At 41.8% G+C, this 8904-nt stretch overlaps 1 protein-coding gene across 1 annotated transcript in view; it reads right to left on the bottom strand.

Annotated features, from left to right (window-relative positions):
* Window positions 1-8904, bottom strand: part of LOC108784649 (G-protein coupled receptor 1-like) — a 401418-nt gene that overhangs the window by 1403 nt on the left and 391111 nt on the right. The gene's annotated exons all lie outside the window — the stretch shown is intronic.

The following is an 8904-nucleotide window of genomic DNA, read 5'->3' as shown; positions in this document are numbered from 1 at the left end:
TTGTAGTCCTCTATAGCTGGTGGTATTCTGCATTGTGCTGTATAATGTATTATTGCTGGGATTTGTAGTCCCCAATACAGCAAAATACCACCAGCTAAAGAGGACTAAAAATCCCAGCAATTGTACATTTTAGCTGGTGGAATTCCACATTGCGCTGTATAATGTACTATTGCTGGGATTTGTAGTCCTCTATAGCCGGTGCCATTCTGCATTGATTGCTGTATAATTTTACACTTTCCATTTCACTATATTGCACACCACACCTTTTTTTTCTTATTTCCACCGCTCCAAGCTTGCTCCTGTGATGGACTACAATCTCAATACAAACTAGTAGTCCATCACTGGAGCCTTTTGTTTTGGAGCAGAGAGCCCGCACTGACCACCTGGCGGTCCGCATTGGCCACCTGAGAGCCTAATTAGGGAACCACCTCTGCTATACACACACGCACCCGTGAAACTCTCTGGACCCCTGGTGAGAGCCCGCACAGCCCACCTGAGACCCTTTAGACATCAGGTGGAGAACCCAGAGCAACAGAGTATGTAGCTTCATATTATTCTGCATTGCGCTGTGCAATGTATTGCTGGGATTTGTAGTCCTCTATAGCTGATGCTGTTCTGCATTGCTGTATAATGGTATTGCTGGGAATTGTAGTTCTCTATAGCTGATGGTAGTCATTATTGCTGGGATTTATAGTCCGCTATAGCTGATGGTATTCTGCATTGTTGTGTAATGTATTGCTGGGAATTGTAGTTCTCTAAAGCCAATGCCATTCTGCAATGCTGTACAATGTATTTCTGAGTTAGTGGCAGAACTACCAGGGTCGCAGCAGTCATGCACGCGCACAGCCCTGACGTGGCATCCCTCCACTACCAGTGTGCTTTACATTTCCTAAACCGATAAATACATTCACACTACTGTTACATGGATGGCAAAAGTGGCAGACGGGCGGGGAAGAGGCAAAGCGGGAGGGGGGTCAAGTTGCCGCACCATGGGCCTCTGGGTTGTACTTGCCCCCTGGGCTAAAAGTTGCCAGTCAGCCCCTGATATCAGTAGGCTAATATCAAGAAATATTTCGGTACAACTTATACCAGCTGCATGTAAAAATACATTCATTTTCATTGTATATAAAAGTGGATTAAATTGTGTTTGTTTTTTTAATACCTCCCTGTTCAGCTTTAAAGTGCGCCTGTGCCCAGACATTAAACGATTTACATATTCATAATTAGCAGCACAGTAGCTTTAAAACATTCCTGGCCTCTCTAGCTGCTTTGGGGGCTTGTTCACACCATTGGTGGTGACAGGCATTTTTCAGCAACTGATCAGTGCCAGTCACCACAAGGGCACATAGCAAACAATGGTTTGATATCACATAGCAAACAATGGTTTGCTATGTGTCCCATTCACACCACAACGCTGTGGAATAATGCAAGGTGTGGAAGAATGCAGACCTGCTGCATTTTTTCTACAGTGCACTGGATGGCACCCGAGGTCAACACACCCCAGCGCAGCACACTGCGCTGCTATGCGGAGACCTTGAATAGTGTGTACATTTTGTACACTGCCAATAAAGTTTAAAGACTAAACAGTGCCTTTGGGTAGCGGTGCTTTGCATAACAACACAAGGCACTGCTACACACTTCTGCCACCCAGCGGACAGTAGTGCACGCTAAACAGACCATTTTAGCATGCGTCTGGTGTGAGCAAGCCCTGATATGAAGTTACTCAATGATCACAACAAAGAAAAAGTCAGGTATTCGTAACAGTTTAGAAACACCCGGTGGCTGTTTACACTAGAGAGCTAGCAGCCTGCCAAGATTCTGGTGCAACAGAAAGTAATAAGAGCTAAGATGTCAACAAACTTTGAAAAGTAATTTCTCCACCATGCCTATAGATACAGAGATTTTCCAACTGTCATCCCTCAATCAGCTGATTGAAGGAGCATGTCGGACAATTGTCAGCCACACAGAGCTAGCAGTCTATTAGCTGTCAGCTCTGTTCGGCTGGCGGCAGCAGGAGATTCCTCGATCAACGCTCGTAAGTGTTGATGGAAGAATTTGTTCTATTTTCCTTGTTCAGCCAGCAGGTTGAACGAACAAAATGGAAGCGTGTATACCTGACTGAAGGCTGGCCATACAAACTTTTCAATAAAAAATCAAAAACTTTTTATGGAAAATCTTGCCCTAACACTCGATAATGTCATCAGAGACTTTTAGACATTCAAAATTTAGTTTACTTTTTACAATCGATTTTGAAATGAATGGAGTTTCTCAAATGAAAACCACATTTGCTGTTAAAATTATGTTCCTTTTAATAAAAAGTTCCATCCGGCTTCTTTAATTTTTTTTGTCACTGTGGTTAAAACAACTGTCAATTTGACCCCATTAAAGTGACACTAAACTCAGGCGTTAAGTCTTAAGATACATTTGTGTTACTAGTTAGGGTACTTGAATGCATTTTTATTTGTGTATCACTCAGCTGTAGATCCTCAAATCATCTCTGAATTGGTGCTGACACCGCCCTTCCTTCTGGAGGGTGGCTACTTTTGTTCCCCATGGTTCCTGTGTGTGTTGTAAAGTAGTCACTGCTCCAAGCTCACTCCTGTGAGGGACTACAATCTCACGTTTAGTTTATTCATTTGTATTGAGATTGTAGTCCATTGTGGGAGTGAGCTTGGAGTGGTGGCTACTTTACAACACACAAAGGGACCATGGGGAAAAAAGTAACCACCCTCCAGAAGGAAGGACAGTGTCAATTCAGAGATGATTTGATGATCTACAGCCGAGTAATACACAAATAAGATTTGTGTTAATAGTTGATGTACTTGAATGCATTTTTAAGATTTAACTCCTGAGTTTAGTGTCTTTTAACTATTAGAAAACCAAAAAACATTCCGAAAATGTTTTTTTTGGTGTATAGACATCTTAAGGTAAACTGAATGGATTTTTAGTGTTGCAATGTTTCCTGGGTAGCAGCAGACATTCACAGAAAGACTTGTTGCTTCAAGTTGCCCTTTAAATTCTCTTTTTACACACATATATTTTGAATGAGCCGTTAAAAGCAATATGCGTTTTTTAATCCACAGTTGACCTTCCTCCTGCCTTCACATACACTATTTCATCTTCTCTAACACTCAGGACCAAAAATATAAAAGCTTGTTATTAGGTTTTTCCAGCTTTCACAATCTTGAAATCTTCCACAAGATGATTTGCTATTCACTTGGGCTACAAGTGTGCACTCTTCATCATTATAGACGTCTATTTCACACGTCGAGGATCGCCTTTCCTGAGCTACAAACACAGTTTAACGGCGGCTATAGCTTTTAAAGGAACATGAAAATGCTTTGGATGCGCTCCAAGACACATGGGCCCCAGCCGACGAGGAGGCTGTGATGCTTTGCACTTAGCACTTCAAGCTAGAAGATTCTGCCACATGCTGATAGCCTGCTGCTTGAATTACCACTTGCCAGTCTGAAGCACACAAATATCTGCGGTAGTGTATGTGTTGTCATATGTTATTTCTTTACACTCTGAGTCACGGGCATCGGCGGCTGTCATGCGATAGCATTCATCTTCTGACAGCGTTCACCTTCCCAGCTAAACATGAGGCCGCCTTCCCCAAGCCTGTCTTTATCTGCTGACTTAAAATTAACTTGGGGTGTCTGCTCCTTGAATTGCTCTGTAATTATTTCAAGCACTCTTCTTCGCTCAAGCTTCCTTCTGTAGCCAGCCTGAAACAGATGCTCTCTATGGAAATTCTCACAAACCCCTTTAGTGCTGAATGGATCGGAGCTCTTTGTTGTAACGCACAGCAATTAACAGTATTTCATCCTGATCACTAAAGCAGATTTCAAGGTCATCATTTGTGCAGTGCTTTTTGGGATGTTTCATTTGTTTTTATTTAGATATTTCAACACATTTACAGTAAGGACACATTCCAGAAACTGAAATTAGTTAAAGAGACACTGGCACCTTGCACATTCAAGGCAAAGTGACAGTGTCTGCTAACTGCCTACTCCCCAGCAAGGTATACTTTCCCTACCATGTTCCTTCACTGCCTCCCTGCTGAAGGTCCACCCTAGGTAAGCTCCAGTATCGGATGGTGTCAGAGCTTACACGATTGGATGATGTTATGGCTTTGGAAACTGGTCCCCCAGGCCCAATCACTGTCACATGGCGGAGATCACATGCTTCCACGGAGAAGGGAAAGTGGCAAAGGAGTGCGGATTTCTAAGTATAATTCGTTGGGGGAGGGGGTGATTCAGCACACACTGCCCAGTGTCTCTATATGCCTAAGAATGTATTAATTTCAAAGGTTTATTTGGCCTCCTCACTAATCAGATCTATGAAAGTCTATGTCCAAGAATTACCCTGGTCTACCCCCAAACCTCCTTCCCGCCCTCTAGATCGTGTCACAGCATTATGTTTTTCTTTTTACATTGTTCCTGTAGCGAGAGGCAGCTTTTATAACTCCCTGTGTTATTACCAATAGGACAGCTGCTGGGGATCTAGTTCCTATTGGTGTAGGTTACATTTCCCAAGAGCCCTTTTCCTAACTACAGTGTGCAGGCAGGCTTTTGGGAGTCAAAGCAGCAACACTGTTATGCTGGGAAATAAATCAATGTAAGCATGTGGAGTGGGACAGATAAAGGTAGGGGAAAGGTGGAGTTCCGTAGTCCAGCAGGCAGGACTGACAACACTGCTTGGGTTTTCAGAACAGCAAAAGGCACTGTGTTGTCAGCCCAAGCAAGAAGTTAGATGCACACTTGATTTCTGGCAGATCCCCTTGTATTTTCTGTACTTGCAGTTTTTTTAAAGATATGAAACATTGTAAATGTGCATGTATTGCAGAGATGCGCTGAAAGTGTTTTGTTTTCTTATTTTACCCTGTATGACAGTCTAAACAAGTCCCAAATCTATATGCCTTGTAAAGTAAATAAAAAACTTACTTTACCTTCCCAGACTGACCCAAATCCACCTTTGTTTGCATCTCACATGCAGCCCACAGGGGTGTGTGTGTGTGGGGGGGTTTCAGCAATAGAGGCAGTGAGCAGTGCCAATCCAGAAAGCAGTGGGGAGTACTAGATGTGGTCAGGAGCTGATAGGCAAGCTACACGCTTGTATATCAGCATTGACAATGCTAATAGCCACATCCCTTTCAACATTGTTCAGGCCACTGTACTGCATGCAGGCACAGCCAACACGAGTAGCGACTCTGCTCTGAATTCAGTGTAGTATTGTTGCCACACACACACACACACAAACCTGCCTTAGGTGGACATTACTGGCTAAACATGTATTTGTGGGACTTTCCAGGGGAACTAAGGAAAACAGAAGTGCAGATGTGCTTAAATTGAAGTGAAACCTTTTTTAATGAGAGGCCATAGTTTTACTTTAAAACTAAAGTGGTGCACAAATATATATATGTTTATTTCTTATTTACTTTTGACATTTTGTTTGTATTTGTACCACCCTTTGAAGTATCTCAGAGAATACCTTTGGTCCCATTCTGCAAGGGATTTCTTTTATCAGTATTTTCTTCATCCCTCTAAGGTTAATTTAATGAGACGCTGTGAGGAGGAAATGTGAGCAAAACATCCTGTATCGGGTCAAACATCACACTGGCAGGTATAATTAAGGTTTTATTAAATAAAACAGTGTAATTAGTACTCATGCTCTGTAACCTATAGCTACCAAGCTTATTATAGTTTTCATTAGGCTGACTACACTGGACCAAATACAAAAGCATCACTAATGAAAATGTTAAATTATAACTGACAAAGGTGTAACTATTATGAAACACTGCAATATCCATCACATGCTTTAGGATGGTGACTGATTATCAGAACCCCGGGAAAAGACTCGGGTGTCCCATCATCAGACACTCTGTCAGTGAGTTCTGAGGGTACAAAGGTGGAGGGATTCTAAAGCTACATTTACACTATGTGATTTGGAATTCCTGTGGCATGAATCACTAACCACTTAGGAATCCCAAATCTCCCATTTAGATGCAGCCGCTGTCACCCGTTCAAGTTAATGACCGGGTGACAGCAGCGTCATCTACTTATGTGACTATTCAGTAGGTATGGTTGCTCTCACTTGAAATTAAACTTGGGACCAGATAAATAGAGTGGGTGGGCTGGTAACCTCATTGCCTCTTACAGCTCCAATGATGTCACACCATGATGCCCTAACACTTTCTAAACGCAGCATCATGATGCCCACCAGGGCCTTAGACGTCTTACATTTATGTTCCAAGAGCTACTTACTGCAGATTTCATGAAGTCATGACAAGCAGATCAAACAGTTAAATTCAGGAAAATTAAGCGGTAACTGGGCTCCAATCATATATAGGAAGGAAGCCTTTGTGTGGATTATTTTTTAGTAAATATTACAGTATTATCTCAGAGCAGAAATATAATTTCAAAACCTGATGTAAGCAGCATAATCCCATTTTGCATGAACAAGTAATAGAAGACATTTTGTTCATATACTGAATAATTGTTTATATTAGTAACTCTTTGTAGTATGCAAAAACCATTTTTAAAGGTATCAGTACATCAATACATTAAATTACGGTTTCATGCCAAGTAAAGATCTAAAACATGAAAATCTAGGTCTAGGATCTTGCATACATACTGCATACACACTCCTGTGACAGTCTCATTGTCACAGGTCGGCTAGAACTATGAGGTGAGTGGAAATCACTCATCTCATAGTTCTCCTTTAACACTAGAAGCATGTAACCACTGCAAACATTTCAACACTGATTCAAGTCATATGGACCTTAGCTGACCAAGTTCCTGCTCTGGAAACTTGCCCTGGAGTTGAGCTGGGCCCTAATCAACCTGCCACTACCTTTACTTTACTGCCATGCATTACTACTGCAACTTACAGTCATGTGAAAAATGAAAGTGGGAAAAAATACCTTGCCACATATTAAAAGAAAAAAAGCAGTATTCAGAAAATGATTGATGACAAAATGTAGGCAGAGAGAATCAGAGCGGAGGGGAGCATCATTAAACAGGAAAGTGATTGGGTCGCCTTTTTTCCACTTTGAGTACACCCCCAAATTGTTGACCTTTTTCAAGATTTCTGAATGGGCAAACATATAAACTTTTAAACAGCCTCACATTCTCATCTAAACCTTTCTGATATGATGCAGAATGTATAGTTGACTCAATGGCGGCAAACTTTGAAGTGGCCGGACCCTAAGGCAGCAAAGTAACCCCAAACCATAACATTTCCACCACTGTGCTTCACAGAGGTTCTTCTCCTTAAATGCCATTTTGGTTTTGTGGCAAACATGTCTACTGTTTTTATGGCTAACTCTATCTTTATTGATCATTCTTCAGAATATTATTGCAGAAGGCCTGGTCTTTGCCAAAATACTCAATGGCAAACTGTAATCTTGACCTATTATTTTTTTGGGGACTGCAGAAGCTTTTCCCTAATACACCTCTCATGCAGATTGAATAATAGGTTAATTCTCTTTCTGATTGTAGATGCATTAACTTTGACCCCAACTGTTGCAAGAGTTGCATTAACACCCCATGATAACATTTTGGGGCTCTTGGAGACTTGTTTTAGCATCAGTCAGCTCTTGTGTAAAATTTTCTGGGCCTCCCAGTCATGGACAAAATAGCTATTGTTTGAAATATAATAATTTAGCTCCTTGCCATACTCAGGCACCCACAGCCATCATTCTGAGGGCCTTTGAGAGCTCTCCTGATCTTGGTCTGAAGACACCACACATGTCACTATCAAAGGGAACACCAGAACCTAGATATTTGAGATTTAAATAAGACAGGTTCCACCTAAATACCCTCTTAGGATGTTGTAATAATTGGTACCTAGTCTGAAACATCAGATTCAAATTTCATTGATTTAAAGTGGTGATGAACATAGGGGTGTAGGTATTTATTCCATATGGCAATATAGATCATGAAAATGAATATACCATGCCAATTTTTTGTTTAATTTGTTAAAATATACTACTTGTATCTGTAGGCACTGTTTACCTCAAGATCTCATGTTTCTGTTCAAATATGTTGAAAAAGTCAACAATTGCCATGGGATGCATTTACTTTTTCCCATGGCTGTATATATTTCCCCTTTTACTGCTCACAAGTAGCACTGCAGCAGTATAAGACATGCCCCTTAACACTTAAAAATGCAGGTCACAAGTACAATGGCAAATCTATTGCAAACATGGGTTGTTGTATAGGTTTATAGTCAACAGGGGTCACAAATACATACATAACCTACTACAAATTTTTTCCTATTTGAGAGGTAACTGGATTTGCATAGTCACTTTTTGATTTTGACAAATCACCACAAAAAGGACTACTTGCAGAAAATGTCCTATTCGCTTACTAATGAATTCATCTAAAAGAGTATTTGTCTATATACTGAATTTAAAGTAACTGTTCTGAAGACCAACTAATCAACATAGATGTCTGCACTTACCTTTCAGTGCTCCCAATTGCCCCATTGTGCTACGGGAGTCCCAGTAAAAAACGGCTACTTTCGGGTATAGGACACATTAAACTTTCACCAATGACCCCTTTATTGCAGCTTCAGCAGCTGATCATTAGGCATGAGCATAGCCGTGTGCAGTGGAGTAACAACCGGGGGGGTTTGCCCCGGGTGCATAGATGGCGGGGGCGCCTGCCGCGAGCCGGGCCGACTGTCACCAGAACAAGGCAGCAGGCAGCAGGCTCCGTTATGGCAGGTTATGCGGCCGTGCTGGAGCCTCGGCCGCACAGTTCCAAAGAGCAGCCATCTGATCAGGGACCTGCTTCTGGCTGTGCTGCTGCAGTGTACAGAACTGTAAGCAGATCTGCTGCATGGGGGGGTGTCTCTGTGTGCTACATGTGGGGGGTCTCTGTGTGCTACATGTGGGGG

Source organism: Nanorana parkeri, unplaced genomic scaffold (assembly GCF_000935625.1).
Source record: "Nanorana parkeri isolate BGI_ZX_2015 unplaced genomic scaffold, ASM93562v1 scaffold122, whole genome shotgun sequence".
In the NCBI taxonomy this organism is placed as follows: Eukaryota; Metazoa; Chordata; class Amphibia; order Anura; family Dicroglossidae; genus Nanorana; species Nanorana parkeri.
This window is presented reverse-complemented; position numbering and strand designations above follow the sequence as displayed.